The sequence below is a fragment of the Anguilla rostrata genome, chromosome 10 (assembly GCF_018555375.3).
Source record: "Anguilla rostrata isolate EN2019 chromosome 10, ASM1855537v3, whole genome shotgun sequence".
NCBI lineage: Eukaryota > Metazoa > Chordata > Actinopteri > Anguilliformes > Anguillidae > Anguilla > Anguilla rostrata.
In genome coordinates this window covers 8,147,304-8,171,650 of record NC_057942.1, presented here as the reverse complement: position 1 = coordinate 8,171,650, position 24,347 = coordinate 8,147,304, and the positions used below count along the sequence as shown (strand labels likewise).

The 24,347-nt window shown below is 45.5% G+C and overlaps 1 long non-coding RNA gene across 2 annotated transcripts in view; it reads right to left on the bottom strand.

Annotated features, from left to right (window-relative positions):
- Positions 1 to 24,347, bottom strand: part of LOC135264887 (uncharacterized) — a 39,654-nt gene that overhangs the window by 5,470 nt on the left and 9,837 nt on the right. For both annotated transcript variants that reach the window (XR_010332817.1, XR_010332816.1), the window contains one exon: positions 402 to 511. This is a non-coding gene — a long non-coding RNA (uncharacterized LOC135264887). The remainder of the gene's footprint in view (positions 1 to 401; positions 512 to 24,347) is intronic.

Below are 24,347 nucleotides of genomic sequence, written 5' to 3'. Positions count from 1 at the left end.
TATAAATTTGAGACAACAAGCTTCAGAGTTTTCAAGTCCCACAGCTTTTGCATTGTTTTGTATCGCATCTGGTAGTTTTAAATGTCAGGAGAGAAAAAAAAAAAGTGTAGCAAAAGTGATTTCAGATGTTATTTCTGTGGTGTTGTGGTAAGATAGAAGACAAAGAGCATTCAAATGTTAATAACTCATTTTTTGGAAGAAAAAAAAACAAAAAAGTCAGATAGAACCCTGTAATCCCAAGCTATCAAAGAACAGTGTCCCAGGAAAAGAAACACAGAGAGGACAGAAGAATATTTGGGGTGGTTTATCCAGCGTCTGGACTCTCCCCCCCCCCCCCCAAACCCCCCACAGCCACCCTCCGCCGACCCCCATCCTAACCCCTGCGTCTCCCCAGAACTCACCTCTCTTGTCGCCGGCTCGGTTTTCCTTGAACTCTTCACCCTCTCGAACTCTTCGGCCCAAAAGTTCATCCACGGCAGGACATCCTGTTTGGGGGGCACCCCCTCTGTGACTGACAGGCAGAGAGAGAGGGGGGGGGGGTGAGTTGAAATGAAAACTTATCTGGGCCATGGAGGGGTTTAGCAACACGTCTCCTCCCATCCCTCTGATGCCCACGGGGGTGAGAGAGTTTGACACCAAAATCAAAAGCCCCTCAGGCAGACAGCCCTGAGTTTGCACAGAAACCACAGCAAACAGTCACTGGGCTGATATTCAACCCACTGCCTGCAACCCGCCCTATGCTAACGATGCTAACGATCATCTACCTCACATTGCTGTGCTTTTTAAAATTATGATAAACATCTTTATTTTTCAAGGCTAATTTAGTAGCCCTGCACTGTGGTGGGAAACAACAGCTAAGGAGTTCAATCAAGATAAAATGAAATCGAAATCGTATCCATAGTACATTTGACAAAACATTTGCCGCAATAAACTTCACAGCAATGCAAGTCTTTCAAACCCAGAGAAGCAAAAACCCAGGATTGCAGTGACTTTAATTTTAGTCTTACATGATATACCTGAAAAGGCGCAATCATGATAAAACACATTACTGAGCACACAGAGTCTATGAGAGAGCTGAAAGCTATAGGAGAACTCTCAGTAGAGAGGACAGCTTGAAGCTGCCCATCTAAATCAGAGGCTGATTTCTCTCACTTTTCCCCCTAGTTTTTGTTTTTAGCCGAGGTGCATTAAATTACAGTTATCTTGACAGAAGGAGGAACGGTTTTAAATGAACTGGATTTTCCTCTGGGCGATTTTTCAAAAATAATTTATCTTTTTTTTTTTTTTAACGTGTTAGTCGTACGGTTGAAAGATTGACAGTAAGACCGGTTTAGCTTCACACACGTGTGCGCGCGTGCGGGGCAGCTATGACTGGGCACTTGTGCAACAGCGAAACAGAGACAGGTACTGTTCTCCGGCAAAGCACGAAACAAAATGGAGTTGACATTCCTGTCACCAGCATTCATTTCCTGGGGGAGATGAGATTAAATTCAGCCCTGCCGGTAAACGCTGTGGCAGTCAGTTACTTTTGTATTAAACTGAGAGTGCTGACAGTAAATATGTTTCGTGTTAAGTTTCGAGACTTGTTTTCTTTTCCACTCAGTTTTTTTTCCCCCATTTTGCATTTTCATCAAAGGTGAAAAGAGACTAGAGATAGACTGGAGGAGCTCTGATGAAAACCTTATCTGCTGGAAGTGTGCACGATAAAAAAGAGGATTTAAAAACAACAATGGGCTCCCTGTTTGCCTACTGATTATATTATTAATTTTGCAAACGCGTGTGCACGAGAGCACCCAGACACGCATGTATACACATGCATGTGCACACTGTATGCGCACACGCATGTACAGTACACACACACACACACACACACGTCCCTCATTTTTTACCGAAAATGACATGCAGCATATTTCTCTCTGCCTCCGCCCGTTTGGCAGTGCCGGTGTCGGCGTGAGGCCTGTCACCAAACTGTCTCTCTGCGTCAGTCCTCAGCCTTTATCTTCAAAACGCAACATGACGTCCTTATACCCAGGGCATGAGACAAGGGGACCAGGAGAACGAGGGAGGGAGGGAGGGAGAGAGAGAGGAGAGAGAGGAGAAGAAGAGAGAGAGAGAGGGAGGGAGAAAGAGAGAGAGCAATACAGAGAGGCAGTGAGAGAGAAAGAGTTAGGAGCGAAAAAGACAGGGAGAGAGAAGGAGAGAAGAGAGAGACAGATAGGGAGGAGAGTGACAGACTGGCAGAAACTGAGAGACATAAGAGAGAGAGAGAGAGAGAGAGGGAGAGACAGACAGAGAGTGACTAAGATGTTATCATTATTGCCGAACACTGAATGTGCGCCTCTCTCCCCGCTCACTGGTACTGTAACATTAGCCCCGCCGCTCCCGGCTACACGCGTCACTTGGAGTTTGCGAGGCTGACTTTGACGGAGGGGCCCCTGGCCAAGGCGGAAAAGCCCACACATCCACCTGACTGTGCCGAGAGCCCGGATTAGTCCTGACATGTGTCTCCGCGCAACGCCGAGCTTCGCTTCTGCTCTCAGTCACCACTCCGCGTCCCCCCCAAACGCACAGGGGCGGGCGAGCGCTGGGGGAGCTGCCGTCGTTCAAACGGGACGGCGAGCGGACCGGGGGGGGAAGGAAATGACCGTGTACTTGTGGGGCCCTGTGGCAGAGCGCTCATTACCAAACGCCATTCCTTACACAAAGCCTGCATTGTGTATTTCTGTGTGTGTGTGTGTACACAGTACCCTATCATAGTACCCGTGAAATTACGCCGTGTCTGTACAAGTGACTCATGGGGACGTGCGGTTTGGTGTGTGTGTGTGTGTGTGTGTGTGTGTGTGCCGTGTGAAAGCAGGTCACGGTTCCTCGCTCTGCTGAGCATCCTGCCCCCACAGCACAGAGGCAGGCAGGCCGGCCACATCAGCAGCCACACGGGTCACCTGTCCCCCTGCTACTCCGCCCAAGAGCAGGGACAGGGGCAGGGGCTGGGGCAGGGGCAGTGATGGGGGCAGCGATGGGGGCAGGGGCAGAGACGAGGTCAGGGCCACCCCCAATCGACCGTCCCTCTGCGTGTACCGCACAGCCGCACGCCACTGCTTATCTCTGCTGTGCCCGTGTCTGCAGGGGAGGAGAGGGGTCGCCCAAGTCACATCCCATCAGCAGCTTCCGGAGCTTTCCGTGAGCGGGGGGGTGGCAAAGGGGGGGGGGGACAGCGCACTCCACCCCTCGTGGGGGGTGTGGAGGGTAATGGTAACACGTTTTTGAATTAAGAGCACTCTCCCTCTCTTGAATTAAGAACACCAGTAGCAAATCTATACAGGTGTACAGTACTTTCATTGTGATGCTACTTGGTTCATATAGCATGATGCTTAGTTCCGTGATGTTTCTGACACATTAATAAATTGCCACTAAATCGATCATTCAAATTAATTTGGTTTCATTTGGGCAGAGAGAGAGGGAGAGGGAGACAGAGAGAGCGAGAGAAAGAGAGAGAGAAAGAAAGATAGCTTGACCACACTGGGCCAGTTTGCCTCTTGGCCAGCTGACACATTTTTTAAACACATTTGAAGAATTACCCTCATTTGAGAGAACCTGGGGCCCTCTGTCTCTCAGTATATGGCAGGCCAATCCATCCATCTCTGACACCCCAAAGCTCCCCTCTCCTCCCCACCATCCCTCCTTTCTCTCCTTTACTTCTGCAGGCTGTTCCCTCCCCAACCCACTCTATCCTCCCAGCACGTGCCATCCGTCCATCCCTCCCTCCCTCCATCTCTCTGTCCATTATCACTGTAAACGTACTCTGTGTCCTCTCCAGTAGAGCTTATTTATTTGGGTATTTAAAGCTTTTTTTTCTTTTTTTTTGCTGTTGTGCCCAATGCACTCTCCTGTCCAGCCCCAGCCCTCCCTCCTCCCCTCCCTCCCCTCTCCCCCTCTCTTTCCCTCCCTCTCTGAATGCAGACATCCCTCTTTCTCTCCCGTTGCTGGCGGGCTGCAGGTTGCAGGCTCCGTATTTAATCAACGCAAGGCTTAACTCCCTCAATAGGTGACGGCTCATTTGAAAGTGCAGCCCAGGGCTGTCCCTCTCCCCCCCCCCCTCCCCACCTCTCTCTCTCTGCCAAATATAATAACTCTTCTCTTTCTTTACCTCGCTCCCATTTTATAATTCTGCTATTTTTCAATGTCAGCCTCGGCCCTTTTTGAAGAATTTTTATTGAATTTCCTGCTGGACTGGGCTGCCATTTTTTTTTTTTTAACTCCAAACACCCCCCAATCCTTTTCTGTCTTTTCTCCTCCACCCTTTCTCTCGTTCTCTTTATCCACCATTTCAGTCACTCGATCTTCTCCTTTTCCCCCTCTTTCTCCTGGTTATTGTCTCCCTTCATTCCATCCCCATTCTTCTCCATATCCTCTTCAGCTCTCTCTACTTCTTTTGTTTCTCTTATCTTGATAAGTCTATTTTTTCTTCATACTTTCCTGGCCTCCTAAGTACATAAGGTGCTTCAGGAGACAGAAGTTGATTCACGATCTTGGGACATTTTGATTGGTTAATGACTTACCCTCCCTCAGTAAGGTGATATATCAGATGAAACCAGGGACACCCATATCATAAACACTAAAAATCTGCTATATTTATGATAGATTTATTTTGCTTAGTCATATTGAATATTATAATGCATTAAACTATTGCTTTATTGCTATTACACTTTATTGGCAAGAAGTGGTAATACCCATTAATGTAATAACTACACATTCCATTCGCCATAGGTACAGTTTATAACATTATTAACATTATAAAAGAGAATTTTTAGTTATTGTACAGTTGCGCTTATTTCCACAGATATAGTGACTTAGGGCCAGCATTGTTTGATTGTTTTGGGTAATCTTTTTCCCCACAGAAACTCACTGATTTTGGCCCACACATACTTAAACCATGAAACTCGATTCCCCCAAACCCCCCCCCCCCCCCACATGTGTTTGCAATTGCAATTCCTAACCAATGGCCACAACTTCACTACAGCATTATCCAGATTCTCTTTAAAGCATGAACAATCTCCAGCAGGATTAAGAGGGTAAAAATCAGCCAGTTTCTCTCTCTGTCTCTCTCTCTTTCTTTCTCTCTCTCTCTCTTTTTTACAGAAAGAGATTGAATATGTCTAGCACAGGCTGATGCCACGTAACGTTTTACTTCTGAGAGTGCGGAGAGAAAGCAGCACACTGGCCTAATCACATTATGGGTGTTATATGATATGTCAAGCTGTCACTTTCAATTTGAGCTCCTCTGCACTGATGTTTCATGCCCTCTGTTTGGACATTTCTTGTTTTGATCGAAGCAAGATAGCAGCTCGCTGTGACTGTGTGTGTGTGTGAGTGTGTGTGCGTGTGTGCGTGTGTGTGAGTGAGAGAGAGAGAAAGAGAGAGAGAGCGAGAGAATAAGAGAGCGTGTGCTTCTCAACAACTGCACAGATTATATGTTTAAAATTAGTGTTTTATGGTAGAGGGGGGAGAAGACCTTGTGACCTCTTCAGATTGCATCACATGTCTGAATTTATTCTTGCCTGCCATCTGAACTCCTGTCATGTGCTGCTCCACCGCTCAGTCACACTTCATCCAAGGCACGAAAAAGGGGGGAGAAAGAAACAAAAGAATGTAGGAAGAAACGTCCCCTCTGAAAAAAATAGGAGAACGTGATTTAGGGGCACATGATGAAGATGAATGCGGGACGGTAGTGTAGTATAATGGGTAAGGAGCTGGTGTTGTAATCAAAAAGGTTGCAGGTTCAATCCCCAAGTTGGACACGGTCGTTGTACCCTTGAGCAAGGTACTTAATCTGCATTGCTTCAGTATATATCCAACTGTATAAATGGATGCAATGTATCTGGATAGAGCATCTGCTAAATGCCTGTAATGTAATGTAATGAATACAGTCAGACCAGAAGCAAAAGAGAAGAGAGGAAGAAGCTACAAGTCAAAATAAAGAAGACAGAAGAAGTTATAAGTTGTAAGTCAAAATACAGGAAAATGGGAGCACTGTATGGCCCATTTTTTCCTTACGTTATACTGTGATTATTCCATCTTGGGCAGAATGACGGTTAGGGACCTGGGGTGGCAACTGAGAGGTTGCAGGTTTAAGCCCCAAAGTGGAATTCTGCCATTGCAACGCAACTCGAATTGCTTCAGTAAATATCAGCTTTATGAATGGGTAGAATTAAAAAATGTGAGTCCCCCTGGTTTTATGGCTTCCGCTAAGCAAACACATAATGTGAATTATTTTATGGCAGGCGTCATAACAGTAACTTAAAGCTGGTTCCTTTTTTCTAAACGAAAAGGCGCGATTGTGTGACTGTCACTGTGTCATTGTAACGGTATGTTTGCACGGCCAGACCAAGATTTGTATTTGGTTTCTGTTCCTAAAGTGCCTGCATTTTACTTACATATTCACGCCCTGCAAACTGCTCATTACTCAGACCGGAAAGAAACAGTTATTGCGTATAGTGAATTTATATCCAATATAAATTTCCAAAACGCACACACACGCATACACACCCTCAAATCTCTAACCAAACAGCACGCCTGGGTGTCACAATGCCTCAGATAAAATAAAATAAAAAGTACGCATGGGCTTCAGCCAACAACGAGTCCGTTAAAGAGCCAGCCGCGATAAATAAATTCAAAATATGTGATACAACACACTTACTCATAAACATTAATCATTTGCAACATTTCTTTCACAGCAGAATTACAGGTTTTTGATGAAGATATAAACCGAGGAGGCTGCGGTGAGAGGTGCCATTACTCATTCTGGAAATTATTGACTTATTTTATCTTCCATAAGATTTCTTTATGGTTCATAAATTCCACTTCCCATCAACGAGAACCACCCCTCCTTCCCCCTCCTTCCCCCCTCCTTCCCCTCCCTTCCCCTCCCCTCCTTTGGAATTCTTGGTGTGGTAAGGCCTAAGAGATGAACCCCAGAGTTCCGGATCGCGCCATTGTTTGTCTCTGGCACGGGGGGGGCCTTCCGGTCGAGGGCGTTCTCCGTGGGGGAAGCGAGCGCGCGGATCTCTCCGTGGGTTCCTTTCTCCCGGCGGTCTTATCCGAAGCTCCTCTAAGCCGTAAATGTCAGGGAGGCGGTGGCTGCCGGAGGCCTGTCCTGAAGCCCAGATCACCCTTATCCTTCAGCTTCCTTCCAGCCTGTCAACGAGGCCATTAGTGCCGCGGAAAGTTTTCATCCGTTTCAAGGGTTTTAGTTTTTGTTTTTTCTTTTTTTTAAACCTCAATTCTTGTTTTCCTTCCTTCTTCCTCCTTGAGAATATTTTAAAGGCAAAGTCCAAACCCTCCAAAGTTTTTGTTTCTTTCTGGGCTGTGGGTAGGCTTGAATTCATCCCGGCTGGGATTGTACGGACGGTTTCGTGGAGTGATGAGAGCGCTGCTTCCTGATGTCCCAGGAAAGCACTACTGGAGCCCTCAGAGTAAAAAACACAGGTGAATGAATTAGACTGCGATGTGAACGGATGAGACTGAAAAGTGAATGGATTAGATTGAGAGGTGAATGAATGAGATTGAGAGGTGAATGAATTGGACTGAGAGGTGAACAGATGAGTGTGGGACACCTGCAAGCGGAAATCTCATTTCATCATTACTGAGAGCTGGGCAGGACAGGGCCCAGGAACATGGAAAGAACCAGAGGAACAGTGCAATGGGAGGGGGCTGTTAAAGAGCCAATCAGCGTTGCCGGAGTTGACTGGTTTGTGATGATTAAGGCATGATAAATGCAGCCCCTCTCCCACTGAGTATGACGGACCAGATGACCAGTTCCTTTCCACCCTAGTAGTCCTGTTCCCCTCTTTACCCACAAGCCCCTGCTGTCCGAGGCTGAATGCAGCCAACGGCAAGTGGAAAAAATGAAAATGCAAAGTTAATGTAGACCAGAATGAAACCCAGATGAAGAAGGGAACAAGTAGTTGAATAAAAGCAAAAAAGAGGGATAACCTCTTAAATTACAAGGGATCACCGGGAAGGGTACCTCATACTCTGAGATAGAGATCTTTTTAAAATAAAAACATTTTTTTCCCCCACTCTCTGCAGAGTAAATTGTGAATGTTTGCACACCTTGTGAATATGAAAAGAAACTCCCACACACTGGATCTCCTGTCAGTCCAGCCTTGTTCCACCTGAGCTTTGATGGTTTGGTTACAATGTTTCAGCCTGTTCATGCTTCCTCATCACAGCATCACAGAATCACACCCTAATCTATAAGTCTCTGTTGGCCCAGCTCTCTCTACTCCATCTGAAGCAGAAATCCATGACCAGGACTGAACCAAGATTCCTGCAGAGGAGTCCATGACCTGCTATTGGAATGACGACTGACAGCAACAGTTCTTCATGTGTCTTCAAAAAGAAAAATTGTGTTTTTGTTGAACAGCAGAGGGACTGAAAGATTTGCGGTGTACGTTAGCCAACTAGATTGATAGCCAACGAACTTGAAAAATGAATACTGCCAAGCGCTGTTGCTTGCTTGCATGTTACCATTAAAGCAATACAAGGGCCCTCAGCTGCTTTAAAGATAAACTCTGGGCGTAGGACGAATAAATGTCCTTGTCTGGACAGAAGTTTAGCCGAAGGTTGCCAAATTTTCGACGGCGCAGACATATCTTTGGAGAGCGGCAAAACGCTGGGAGTTACGAGAGGAGCCATTTTGTTTGTGAAACGATCCGCCAGGGTTCGTTTCTCGCCGGAGAATTTAAATCTCGCCACGGCAACGCGAAACAAAATACATCATACTTGAAGGCCGCAGTCCAAACCGCCGCTCTGCAAAGTGGCGGCTGATGCAGGGAGCTGGCCCCTGAAACGCATCATCAGTCAAACTCAGAAACATTAATGTTGAGCACTTGTATTACATATTACAGCTGATTTACCCCCACGAAAAAACCCCGCTGTATAATTAGGCCGTGGAATCTGGGCGCCCCATAAATCACCGCGGATAAGAGCATCCGTAAAACAAATAAATAATGCAAATAGATTATAATAAAACACCAGCACAGAAGCCAAACGTAAAACAAAAAAAAACATTGCGCCATTCGTCTAACCCCCTCACGGTGTTTAGTCTGGGCTGATTCATTGAAATGAATTACTCTTTCAGACATTCTGATGACTCCGTATCCCACAAGCCCCTTCTGCTGTCTCCTTCCTCTTGCTCTTAAATTTATGACGGGAAGAAAAAGGAAAGGAGAAAGAAAAAAGAAAAAAAAAACGGTCCGACGGTTTATTATAACACTCAGCAGTTCTCTGCGCAAGGGGGGATTTAATATTTTACGAAGGGGTTTGAAGTTATGGACCCTAATAAATATGCACACATGTGCTGGAGCCCCTGTCTGTATGTACTGAGTTATTGGTGCTGGCAGGCCACATTAATATGTCAAATTAAAGCAGCCATGTTGTTGACAGGCCTTGTTTGACCCATCACTGCGCACACATCCCTAATTCCCTTTATTTTCTTCTTCCTTCTTCTTTCTATAAAACTGACTCTCTCTCGCTTTCTCTCCTACATCTACTCCTCATTTTTCCTCAACCCCCTTCTTTATTTCTTACGGTTTCTCTTTCTTAACTGAATTTTTTTTACAGCTTTTTATCTCTTTGTACCTCTCCCATATTCTTTCACTCCTTGTTCCTCTCTCTCTCTCTCTCTCTCTCTCTCTCTCTCAGTTCAACGCCATTCAACTCAATTTAAATTCTTTATTGCCTTGATATACTTTATATTTTATGTATTTTACAATACATATTCCCATATATTTTTCATGATTATACCCTCATGGCTATTAAAAGAAAATATAAGTAACAAGGAATGGCAACACAAACCTCTCCCTCTCCTCTCATCTTACTTTTTTCTTTTCTTATCTTCCATGTTCTTTCTCTCATTTTTCTTCAACCCTTTCTTTCTTTGACACTCTCTCCCTCTCATTTTTAAATGTAAATGCTTTATTGATATGACACGTTTTGCTAAACAAATAGCCAAAGTTTGTCATAACAATTACTTTAAGATAATATGAATAACAATTAAATTTAGATATATTATTAATAATAATAACAATAATAATGTAGAGATAAATAATATAGAGATAGAAGTAATAATAAAAAAGACTGATAAATAACAGTAATAAAATAAGATAAAACCTCCCTCCTTTTCACTCACTCTCTTTCTTTTATCTACTGTCCCAGTCTGCTCCTCTCTCATATCCCACTCCTCCTCTCTTCTCGTCCACCATTTCTGTTTTTTAAAATGATCAGAACAACAACAGACCGAATCCCCCAGACACAAACTGGTAAAAGCAGAAATGCAGTAAGGAATGACAGAATGGTTCAGAAACGCATGTGGTCTGTGGCCATCCAGAAGACTGGAGCTCCCTGCTGGACTCCTACACACACATACGTATGCATGCACACACATATGTATACACACAGACACCCATGCAGGCACACACACACACACACATACACACAATACACACACACATACACATAAGTACACACGCGCACACACACTCTCTCACACACACATGCGCACACACACACAAACGGACTCACACACACACACATACACACCACATACACACACACATGACACACACACACACATATACACACACACACTCTCTCACACACACACGCGCACACACACACGCACGGACACAGAGACGTGCGCACACACACACACACACACACACACAGACGCGTGCGCGCGCACACACACACACACACACACACACACATATACACACCCACTCACACACACACACACACAGTGACTGCAGGTTTTCCACTGCCATTCTGCTCAGATCAGTTCTTTCGCTTCTCCACAGCTGTATGAACTGAGGCCAGAGCTCCCATATGAAACACATCCTACATTCTAAAGCGAGAAAAAGAACTCACTTATCCAGATACCGGATAAGGGTTTACATCTACTGCACCCCCCTGTACTACCATAAAGTGATTTTATTCATTCACAGCCAAATTTTTGCAGTTTCTACCCCAAACACCTGAACAATGATTTCATATGCGTGTTTTTAATCAAAGTTTTAGTGCACAAACTTTAGTGCTGGTGACTGGCTGGAGGTGAATGCAATAATAATCAAAGAATACCCGCAAAACCGCTCTCTCTGAGAACTGCGGGGGGAAAATGGCATTCAGGTTTCTACCCAGAGCACAAACACTGCTTTTGCCTCCTCTCTGGCCTAGCCGTAACCAGCTTTCTACACAATTTTCACATTCGCAAACACAGCAGCGCCCGTAATGATAAGCAGGTTGCTTTTCCCTTTACTGTGCCTGCTCTCACCCACATTTACACCAGTGTCAAAAAACTTCAAGAAATAATTTTTTTTTTTTTTTAAAGAGGAAAATAAAAAAAATCTGCATGTTAAGTTCTATCCTTAAAATCCCACATCTTCCTCACACACAAACACACACGTATGGCGGGTTTGTCCCAGACCCGAGGACCCCCCCAGAGCCCCCCGATAAGGATTCGGGCCTTTACGCATTAAACGCGGTCTCCCCCCCCCCCCGTCGCTGGTCTCAGTACATAATTAACCGCAGAAACACAAAAGGCCTAATTGCCCGGAAGAGGGGGCCCTGACAGATGAGGCTCGGCTCTTCCTCCTGTCATCCCCCATCATGCTTTGCACAGACATTGTGCGATTAAACGGAGCTGGGAGCCCCTTTGTCGCGCTGACCTCCGCGCCGCCCGCAATTAGCTTGGAGCAAGACGCCGGTGCTTGTGGATGTTTGGCGGATCACCGAGTAGAATGACACACCGCCCGGCCGTCCAATGGCCTGGAGAGAGGGCGGAGAGTCAAACATATATTTCTTCCACCTACCGACCGCCAATATTTCAATGGGGTTATATAAAAAATATTAAATAAAAAATTGAAGGCATGTTCCGGTACAGTTAACGCTGAACGCTGCGTTCTACACCACCCCCTCCCCAGCGTCGCCATTTCCTCCAGGCTATTGGCTGAGCTCGGTTTGATTTCTGTTACGTTGCCTGGAGATTTCATTCCTGGAAGGCGGAGGTTGGGGGGGGGGGGTATGGGGTCAGGTTACCCCCGTATGTTTGTCAATCACCGACCAGCCCCCAAAGTGGAGAGAAGTACTTTCACAGAAAGATGGTGAGGTATTGTATAATATACAATCTAATCACTGTTATGCTTGCATGTTAAAGCAACTATGTAATAGTTAGACCGTTTTAAATTAACAGGAAAAATTGGAAAGATAGCTAGGAAGACAAGTCTTTGTTCCAACAAACACAGGGAAACCAGGAAAGAACAGAGGTACCGAGGCAAAAAAGTCAGAAACCGAAGAGGAAGCATCAAGCTCCATGACAGTACTGCCCTAAACTCAGAGACATCCAGCAGGCTGCGGGGCACAACACCACACACGCAACACACCAACTCCTCGCTCACCACTGACGCTCACACACACACATGTATGCAACACCACACACACTCCGCTCACACACACACGCATGCTCAGGTCATCACTCACTCCACACACACACACTCTCGCTCACTCACACGCTCACACACACACAAGTATGCACACACACGCACACTCTCGCTCACTCACACACACACGCATGATCAGTCATTCACTCTCTCTCACACACACACGCACACACAATCTCGCTCACTCACACGCTCACACACACGGGCATGCACACGTACACACATTCACTCACTCACACACATGCGCGCACACTCTCACACACAGTATAAAATTTAAAACGTATTGTATGTATTTTATGTTCGGACCCCAGGAAGATTAGCTGCACACTGTGTATTGCTAATGGGGATCCTAAATAAACAAATAAACACACACACACACACACACACACACACACACATTTTGTGTGGTACAAAAGACTTCCTCTATTTGTGTACGAGAGGTTGTCAGCTTACCTTTCACGATGACAACACGACTTGCTGACAAACGCACGTGTTGACAAGCTTTGGGAAGACGTGTTGTTGAATATGTCATGCCACTACAACACTTAAATTGAACTGAGCCGAGCTGAAAATGAGAGAAAGCGAGAGTGAGAGACACGCTCACTCGGGAGAAGGAGTCAGAGGCAGGTTTCGGCTGTTAGTTGAGGGGCCCGAAGGCGGTTTAGCCAGGCCTGTCCCAGGGAAGTGACAGATGGATAAATGATTGGGCGCTGAGATGGCCGTCAGCGCGGCCTTGACGGGGATCAGTCACCCCGACCCGTCCTCCTCCAGTCAAGGAGAGGTCACGAATGTCCCGGGACTAAAGCTTTCTCACCACCGCCATTTTACTAGGGTGAATACAGCACTATTCTCATCACTGCCATTTTACTAGGGTGAATACAGCACTATTCTCATCACTGCCATTTTACTAGGGTGAATACAGCACTATTCTCATCACTGCCATTTTACTAGGGTGAATACAGCACTATACTCACCACCGCCATTTTACTAGGGTGAATACAGCACTATTCTCACCACCGCCATTTTACTAGGGTGAATACAGCCCTATTCTCACCACCGCCATTTTACTAAGGTGAATACAGCACTATTCTCACCACCGCCATTTTACTAGGGTGAATACAGCCCTATTCTCACCACCGCCATTTTACTAAGGTGAATGCAGCACTATACTCACCACCACCATTTTACTATGGTGAATGGAGCACTATACTCACCACTGCCATTTTACTAGGGTGAATACAGCACTATACTCACCACTGCCATTTTACTAGGGTGAATACCGCCCTATACTCACCACCGCCATTTTACTAGGGTGAATACAGCCCTATACTCACCACCACCATTTTTGAGAGGGAAAACAGTACACTATTATGACATTTAGATTGACATTTTAGAATTCAGCAGATGCTGTTATCCAGAGCAATTAACACGGATTCCATTTTTAAATATAATCCACTGATACAGCTGGATATATTCACTGAAGTGGTTCAGGCTGACTATCTTGCTCAAGGGTACGACAGCAACGTTCCAGCTGGGAACCAAAGGTGGAGATACACCTACATCCTCTACATCCGTTCGTCTTTGTTTTCTGGCACATTTCTCTCAGATTCACCATCTGAAGTTGATCTTCTTTAACGAAAGTGACCCTCCCATTGCTACTCCTCTCCTGTGCCCACGGTTTCCTGAAGCAGCAGGTTCAAGGTACGATCGATCGTCAAGACCTGTTTATCACACTCGCACCAGTGCTCGCCTTTTTAATTTGTCTACACTCAGGGACGAGCTGGTACACCAAGCAAGTTCAAACTGAGAGTCTCCAGAAGGATTTCAATGAAACCCTTACATTTCAAACCTCAAAACTTGACCTTTTGGCTTCATTCTGTACAGTCATTAGAGCCATTGTCCTCTTTGTTTGACTTCTAATCAAAGGTAATTGCAAGTCGGATTTACTCCATGTTCCACCCACCGCCCCTCCGCCCCCCCCCCAAAAAAAAAAGAGTATGGAGAGCCCAGTTTACAAGCACGCCCTGCCCCCCCCTCCCCCCCTCACCCCCCATCCCAGCTCCTGGAGATCAAAGCCACCTCTCACAGACTCATTTCCCCGACACACAATAGCTCTTTTCAAGGTGCTGTCAGGTTCCCTTCCTTACTCTATTTTCACCCCTTAAACTTTTCATCTCACCACCCCATCCCCCTGTTTCTCTCCTCCTTTTGTGAGAGCTGTCTTTCCCTGCCAGATCACTGCCAGGGGGAACATGAGAGAAGAGGGAAGGTGTTCATTTAAAAAAGGAGGAGGCTGCTGCCGTCTCACCACCTCAAACACCATTAACACACACACGCACGCGCGCGCGCGCGCACACACACATGCACAAGCATGCAAACATGCACGCACACACACACTAACACTGGTGCGCACGCAAGTTCATGCATGTTTCTATACACGGAGTCAGATGACAGGTTAAAAAAAACCATTTATATCACAGACACCTGTTCACCTTCTGAGAAACTGCACAGAGCTGCAGGTTCTTTTGGGCCTGAGCCAAGAAGGCCAATACGCACAGGACAACCGGGGCTCTGGAACAGTAAGTGAGGATCGAGGCGAAGGAGCGAACCCCAAAAGGGGGTGACAAGGGCTGCAGTGACGGGCACAGTGAGACGGGAGCCCCCCTGTCCCCTGAGGGAGGGAGAGGGGGTTCAGACGAAACTTGAGGATCAGAGCAGCAGCGCCGACTGAAGCACTCCGCGCCTCACACACGCCCTGATCCGCCATTCAGACAGACTGACAGACAGAGTGACAGACAGGTGAGAGGGAGAGAAACAGTGTCAGTTAGGGGTGTGATAGGACGGGGCACCAGAGAAGTCTGCCCTGGAGGAGAGGATTGGGGAGGAAAACATTAATCGCGCCTCTGCCCCTCAACTCTCTCTTTCCCTCTTTTTCTCTTTCTGCTAATGATATGAACTTGTGGCTGAGGGAGTGGTTGTGTATGTATGTGCGTGTGTGTGTGTGTGTGTGAGTGTGTGTTATGTATTTTCACAGAGGAAGAGGCTACAGACAGGTGGAAGAAACAGATGTTGCTCCCACCCCCCCAAAATAAACCAAGAACTACAACAGTACAAAGCAAGGCGACACCTCTTCTTTTTGTGACCAAACTCACTTCCTGTTAGCCTCCTCAGGATGGAGGGGTCCATGTGGCCCCTCTCACACTTTGGGCATTTCTCAATTTCCTGCCCCCAACCCCCCCCCACCCCCCCACCACACTCCAGCACCACCACTGAACTCGTTCAGAGGAAGAACGTTTACGGAAACACTCCACTCTCCTCCAGAGGCTTTGGAATATAATGTTGATCTCACTTTTCTATACAATAAGTAATAAACTTCATTTGTACAGTGCCTCTCACACAAAGAATCAAGCAGCTCAAAGTGACTCATAGTGGAATAATAAAAAAAGATACTATGTTATGAAATAAGGGTAAAACATATACAAGATCAAAAAAATGAGTAGAAATAATTTTGTAAATTGTAAATAGAAAAAGAATAAATGGTAACTACTTATCTTACATGCATATTAAACTCCGCCAGAGACTTACAAAGATGAATGACAGACGATGATCTATCCCCATATCGACTAATGTATTCACTTAGGGGATAAAAAGAGTATGAGACTTTCCAGTGGGAATGCGAATGAGCAGGCGATGGAAGAGAGAGAGCGTCTGTGCGCGTGACAGTCTCTCTCGAACCCGAGTGCCATTTCCCCGAAACACACAGGCAAACGGGAGCCCGGGGGCCCCCACCCGCGGAGCCAGATAATCTCCGGCGTTGAGAATTCACAGCTTTAGAAATGACCCCGTCCGTCGGACTTCAATGAGCGGAGGTGCCCAGAGTTACACCTCCCTCCCAACTCCCAGAACGCGCCGCAGCAAAAAAAAACCAGAGCGGGGATATTAAGCTGTCAACGAGGTGGCCAGTTTAACACGCTGGGTCTCCGGATGATGTCACAGGCTGCGGATGATGTCACGGAAGTGGCAGAGACTCCTCAAAGTGAGTTGAAGGAGAGCAGAATGAACTTCTGCCGCAATAATTTATGAAACAAAAACATATTTTTCCTTATAAAGTGAATTAAGCAAACGTTTTTGTAATTCCAGGGTACATTTGGCACATTTGCTTCCTGAAGAAAAAAAATGCACCTCCACTCACTGTACCTTCATTTCCCAGAGTACATTTCAAAAGCTTCGGGATATTTTGGACGAACAGAAGCGAGAGGACAGATCTACCCATCCACCTCTACCCCTGACCCAACCCTGTTGCAGCCAGTGCGCAGAAATCATTTCAACTGAAGCGAGGGCATTTTCCTCTATTAAAACCACATTACCAGTTATCCTCAAATCGACGTATTGACCTGACTGGGGGCAGCACACCGGTGGTAATGTTCCCGATCTGCTGAGGCTGAGGGGCTCATTCACATTGACAAAACACAAACGCGGATCGAACCATCTTGGTCCAGTTCACAGACCATCCCTCGTCAGGCCACGCCCCCAGGGAGAGGGGGGGGAGGGGCCTACGGGCGAGAATGAGGTGTGATCACTGATAAAGATCGGCGGGATAATGGCCTGTTTTTCCATTGACCATTCCAGACAATAGGGCAGTACACGTGCTCAGCATCAGATACAACTGCCAGGTTCATCTCAACAAGAATTTAAAAATGCACATGATCAAATTAAATTGAAGTAAATTCTACTTCTTTCTTTTTTTTTAGATTGTACAAACATTTGCCAAATTATTGGTCAACAAACAATGGACCCTGGCCTACACCACACACAAGCCTGCCTACAGTGAAAATGTTGGCTATTTAAATAGTCAACTGACTGGTTTTAAATATTCAGATGGGCCAATAGTAACTCTTACAGTCCATTTAGCGCTAGACTGAGCACGAATACAGTGAAAACTAAGTACATCACATCTGCTCCCCCTCCCAATGCCAGATCCCTCTCCGGATACGTCCTACATCAGTACAACAGTCATAATTACGTCTACAAAAGATATGCCAAAAAGCAAGCGCACTGAACTAAATTGGCATATTTCAAGCGCTATCTTGAAATATACCAATTCTGGTAGTCAAATATTCTGGTCGTCAAATCCTGGAATGAAGCTGACGACAGTTTGCATTCTTGACGTGATTTGTTCGCGGCTTATTCCTTTCAGTATCTGGGTTTTTTTGTCACCATGGTGACGACTTGTTGTCACTACCTGTGATCTGATACGGAGGCTATTCAAAGAGACCTGTCTGTCACCCGTGTCGCCCCGCCTCCGCGTTCTCGCTCAGAGGAAATTACCTGTGAGTGACAGCCGCAATAATTCCAGGGAATAACCTCTACAAGTTCCAATCTGCGCAAAAAAAAAACAAAACAGGATTGATGAGAAAGCGAGAGAGAGAGAATGACGAGAAATTAAATAACAGAAAACAAAATGTTCCCCCACTCTGGTTCTCCTCCTCCTCCTCCTCTCCTCCTCCTCCTTCTCTCCATCACCTCCTTTCCTGTCAAATCATCTCCACCAAATCCCCTTTTTGATACATCACAGGGATCACGAACAGAAGATAATCCTTCACGTTTTTTTATTTTATTTTTTTTATCGCTAACCCCCTTTTTATTTTGTCTCCTCCTCGTTTGTCAGCCTTGTTTGTCGATAAGATCTGGCAGCCAACGCAAGCCTCGGCGAATCGGCACATCAAAAAAAGCCCGTCTTCCCCCCTCAGGGGGCTGAGATGTCACAACAGCAGCTCTCTGTGTGATCTGTGAGGCAGAGCAATTTAAAAACTTCATTTGATTTTCGCTTCATTAAATGCGTCGTTTAAGGCACGCGAGACAGCCAAAAACCATTTTTTACAACAACCCAAAAAAGAAAAAAATCCTTTTCACGCATGATTTATCCCTTTGAAGAGAAGGTTTTTTTTTTAATGTTTCTTCAAAATTTTCAAGTCAGTGCTCTACAACCGCATTGCTTTCCATTACCAGTAGTGACTGTTACACCAGCATTAGAATGTTCAGTTAAGAACGTTCTAATTACATGTTTTGAATGTTCAAACCTTGGGAGACAAGGTCTGAACATTCAGAACATGCCCCCAGAAACAGGCCAGCTGACACTGGTGGGGTCCAGCCAGGTCTCATTGTGTTTTCGGTGAGGCTAAAGATGATGTAAAGATTCAAATGAAAGATTCAGAAAAACAAACTTTTTTCAGTCTCTTTCAGGAGGCTACACGAGAGTTTGTCCGGCCTTCTATTTATCCCTTTGTCGAGTTTAACACTTCAAGGTGCGAGATCACAAATGTGATCAGAATGTTCTTCACTGAATATTCTAATGCTGATGTAACGACCATTACCGGTAACTGAAAGCAATGGAGTTCTTGAACACTGACTCGGAATTATGGAAGAAAAAAAAACCTACTCTTCAAAGGGTTAATTAATGTCCACGTTAGATTTAACTCTTAAGGTCAGATTTCATCATATATAGCTATGAATGCCATAAAGAGTAAATATTCCATAATGTTTTGTAATGTGCCTAAAGACACATTGTTCCACAGTGAGCCCCCAGGAGTCTGAAAAGCACTGGTCTTGAGCGGAGGTATTCACTCTTGCCCCTGGACAGCCGCAGGGTGAGCTGGCCTTCATTGTTACTCAGGGCTTAATTGATCAATTAAAGCAGTTAATTACACAGTTAACTAACCGCAAAAGGTTTCTGGGGATGAAGTCATTGCATTAACCATTTTGGCTGTTTTCTCATGCTTACATTTGAAAAGTGTTCCATGTACGAACTCCATGACTACTTAAAATATTGGGCTGTACTGGATTGGACTGAATTGGGAAGGCATGGGGGTGCACTGAACGGCACTGTTGCCTTACAGCAAGTAGGAGTTCAAATCTCAGCTGAGGGACTTTCGGTGTGGAGCCTACATGTTCTCCCTGTGTCCACGTGGGTTCCCTCCTCTGGATTTCCCCCACCGTCCAAAGACATGGAGGTCAGGTTAACTGGTCTAAATTGTCCCTGTGGCATTAATGTGTGAGTCAATGGTATGCGAGCCCTCTCCAAGGTGTATTCCTGCCTTTCACCTGAAGCATGCTGGGAGAGGCTCAACATCCCTGACCAGGAGTAAACTGTTTAGAAAATGGACGAACTGAAACCTTGCATAAAGCAAACTGATTATCACAGAGGTTTTAACATGCGCAAAAAAAGGAAGGTCTGAATTCCACTGTAACTGCGCAGGCCAGAGGAAATATAGCCGCAGTTGTCAGGCTCATGATACATTAGACTGAGACTGGAGAATACACAGAGTGAAGGAGAGCAGGGATCGCAGTGCTACAAAAGAGCTGGACTGAAAACCACCTGTGATATGTGGAGCAGCGCAGTGACATATTAGCCAGGTGTTTTTGGCGTGTTTCACTGATGAAGTCAGGCGTCGTTTCCGCTCTTACCCTCTCCTGTCCATCAGTCAGCCGGTCGGTCTGTCAGTCAGTCAGTCAGTCAGCCGGTCTGTCTGTCAGTCAGCCAATCTGCCAATCAGACAGCCAGTCAATCAGTCAGTCAGTCAGCCAGCCAGCCAATCAGCCAGTTAGTCCTTAAGGAACAGATAAGAGCTGTGATTGGTTGCCCCAGACACAGGCCTGGAGAATGTCAGAAATTTTGGCTGGGGAGAAAACCACTCCATCTCACTACCCCCCCCCAAACCCCCCAACCCCCCACTATCCTACCCTGCAGGCTTCAGAACACAATCCTGAACCGCACTTCAGCTCCACTCCCCTTCTCTCATTCTTTCTTTCTCTCTCACTCAGTCAATCATACTAAAAAACAAATGTCAATGAGACTGGAGAAATTATTACCAGTAATGCTGCCATTTATTTTAATAGCAAAAGCTATTAGATATTGTGAGTAATAGCAGCAAGCAAAAAGGTTTCCTGTTTTTCCCTTCAAACTAATTTTAGCAGTTGAACCCAACTGAGAACACTGCAGTTGAAAATTTATGTACAGTCTTGAAATCTGAGTACATATAAATCACATCAAAAAGATTTCACACCTAATTTTAGAATTTGTATCATCAATTTTTAAAATATGCTGATCATTTAAAAATGTGTAAACAATAACTACATTATAATAATTACAATTCAAGAGTGGAGGAAGACACATCTGTTCTGCTCTCTTACTGTGGGCTTTATTATTGTTGTAAAAAAAAAAAGTGTGTTAAAAATGCATTGCAATGAGGGGATTTCAGTCCTTGTGTTGAAATACTGAAACTGTTTTTAAAACAAATGATGCCACACGTCTAGATCGGAACCAAGAGGTCTTCTTCGGATGTGTGAGCACAGGATCGAATCAGACACGGTGGGGGGGGGGCGACACACAACAACCGAGCACCGCTGTAAACTATGACAAAGAGAAGTGAGGGAATACGTCGAAAATGAAAAATGAAAGACATAAAAACAGAGGAGAGGGAAGGGAGCGCGTGCTCTGCTGGTGTGGCGGTTCAACGCAGGATGAAGAAGAGAGGAGTAACGCACAAACAGAAGGAACGAGGGATTTGGCCTGTCAAGAGGAAAAGGGGAGGAGAGAAAGAGTCTTTTCCTCCCCCCTTCCTTCTCTTTCCCTCCCTCACACTCTCTTTTTGCATGCGCGTGAGAAAGACAGAGAGAGAGAGAGAGAGAGAGAACGAGAGCGAGAGTGAGTGAGTGACTTTGGGATTTGTGGGGAACTGTGATTTATGTCTGGCAACTTTGATCTTCTAAAAGGCTTTAAGATTTACACAACAATAATTCTTCTTGGCCCCAGCTTAAATAAATGATGTGTTGGTGGCGAGAGTCCAGAATAGATTTTAATAGACTGATCCTCTGAAAGAGGGCGGGAGAGGAGAGAGGAAGAGAGACAGGGGAGGAAGGGAGAGAGAGAGAGAGAGAGAGAGAGAGGAGATAGAGAGGCATGTGTATTGGACATAGGAGAGATATAAAACTACAAAATCTATGGGTGGAAGACAATTGAAAACCGCAGAGGTCAGACAGCTATAAAATCCAGTGAGTGAATGTTTGCAGTGCCTGTTGTTCAAATGCTATTTATACTGTCCTTTGTTTCAAATCCAAATACGAAAACAAATACGCTTTGTACACCACATATTGGCAAAGAGTGCCAAAAATAATCTTTTGCGTAACACGTAAATTAACCTTAACAACAATATCAATAAACTACACGAGAGATACCCTTACTTAAAACAGTTTTTTCTTGTACCCTAATTCTACTTGCTTATGAAAGAGCCTTGTTTCGTCATTCTCCTCAGGGTCCTGCGTGGTGAAGACAAGGCCAATCCTTCTGGCACTGATAACAGAACACTCCTTTTGTCACATACAGACATGAGCTAAGGTCCTTATTCTGGCGGAAAGGACTCTGGGGGGGGGGGGGTGTTGGTGATATATCACAGCGAGATCACGAAATAAAACATCGCACGCACCGCAAGGCTGTAACTCTCTCAGCTAAGCGATGAAACACAACCATGGACAAAAAGGGGAAAAGAAGAGTCGCCCGCCCCCCCCGGACAAGATGGAGGCGAGCGTCTGGTTAAGAAACGCAGACCCCGGAGACCGAGAGCGCCGTTCACCCCCCCCCCCCATCTGAAAACCGTGGGGGTCGCGGGGTACGTCAAGCAAACCAAACGCACATGTACTTCATTGATTTCTCTAACCCTTTCTGTCTGTTGTCTCGATGCTTATCTCCCCCCGCCTTGTTTTTACAGCGGGGTCCTGCCCGTTCGCCCAGAATCTCCTCCAGCTGGTTCCCGGGAAAAGAACAGCCATCGCAAGGCCATGGATTCGGATTTAATAACGGTTAGCGCAAACGCTTCAACTTACGGCTGCCAGTGAGACTTTTTTTGAAAAGACGTCTAACTTTGCCAGGGCTATAATTTCTCTCTCTCTCTCTCTCTCTCTCTCTCTCTCCAAGGCTCATTCTCTCTCTCTCTCCCCCTCCCTTTCTCCCTCCCTCCCATGCCAGCTGTTAGCACTCAGTCCAGATCCTGACATGGTGCTTTGAAATAGCAATCACTGCATTTATACTGCAGGGTGGACTCGTAAATGTGTCAGAAGGGGGGAATATATGATACCATATTTCACTTTTTTCTATTTTTAAACGTTGAGTTATGGCTACAGAAATGTGCGCCCATTAAAGGTGATATGATGTATTTTCTGCCTTGTTCTGAGGCTCATTCATCAAGTTGGACAATAAAGAAAACTGCGCTTACTTCTTCACCCCCCCCCTCCCTCATTCTCTTTCTCTCTTTTTCTCTCTGTCTTTCTCTCTCCCTTTCACGATTGCTGTCACCTGTAATGGATGACGCCACAGCAGAGTAACCTTTAGGCGGACACTGCACAATCAGCCCAACTCTCAGGAACTAAATAACCCTTTTAAAGGGTTTTTAATTCCTACACCACGGTAGGCAGGAGATAAAAAGGTGGATTTAAAAAGTAAAAAAAAAAAAAAAGAAAAAAACTATTAAATAAAACTGAGCGCTTTGTTTAAAAAAATACAAGAAGCAATGAAGATAAAGAACAGAAGACGGGAGGAGAAAAGAGAAAGAGAGAGAGAGAGAGAGAAAAAGGAAAAAAAGCACAATAGGGCAACGTGATCCCCACTGCAATCAATAAGAGGCCGTATGGATTGTTAGGGGGGATGTTGTTAAAGATTTTCTCCGCCGAGCGTCATCTTTCATCTGGTTTCGCTGCGCCGTTGTTTTTCGGGCACTCCTGGTGTCTGCGGCGGGGTAGGATTAATCACCCTTTCCGCGCGCGGGAGGGAGGGAGGGAGGGAGGGAGCCGGGGGTCAGCGCGGGAAATATTTCATAAGTGTCAGCCCCCGGGCCCGGCGGCCATTAGAGAACGCTCCAAAACCGAGAATGCCGTGGTTCGGGTGACAAACAGGTCCCTGTGACTTTCTGGGGCATGCATAATCATATTCGGAGAGGGGGGAAAGGGGGGCGGGGAGGGGGGGGAGATATTGGTGAGTTATGGCACTGCTTCACATTCATGTATTCATCTGGGAAAAATAAATTGCGACCTGGGTACAGGTAGAGTGCTATGTCACCACAAGTTAATGCAGAGTTATGCAGCGATCATGCGCGTTTCTCAAAATGCATTATTGATTTGTTTATCCGTGTCGGAGAGCAGACGGACTCCTGCCTCTGACGTACTGAGCGCACAAAGATGATTTATTTCTTTTCCTCTTGATGAGCAGGGCCAAGAGTTCCTTTCCAAGTTTTTCCTCTATTGGTTTTTCTAAAGCCAAGATTCCCACTCAACGGGATAAATCATCTCATGTCCCACGCCAAGTCACACTGTGCAACGTCACTCACGGACAGACATGAAAATACACAGACTTTACTCAGGAAATGTGTGTTAAAATACAGTGATAAAGAGATCTTTGCTTTCTGAATTCTTTTTTTTTTTTTAGGACCAAAAACTTTTTTTGCGCTCATTTGTATTTTTTTTATGTTAGTAGTGATTTCATCAAACTAATAGGGTGTCACATTAACATAAATTAACTTGATGACCACTGGCAAAATCCGAGCTATAGCACGGCTGTACACTAATTTCTTAATGTTAGCAATATTAAATTCTGTAAAGTTGAACTGAAAAATATACATATCCCAGCTATGGCTGGTTAATTAGCAAGCGAGCAAGCTAGCTATAACCTTGTTCTTGGATTATAGTGGACTTTATGCAGCTAGCTAGATGGCAGACAGCATGATCAAAGCTTGAATATGTATAGCTACATGCGGCTAAATACTTCTCATCTATAAACTGGACTATGGCCTGGACATTGCAATT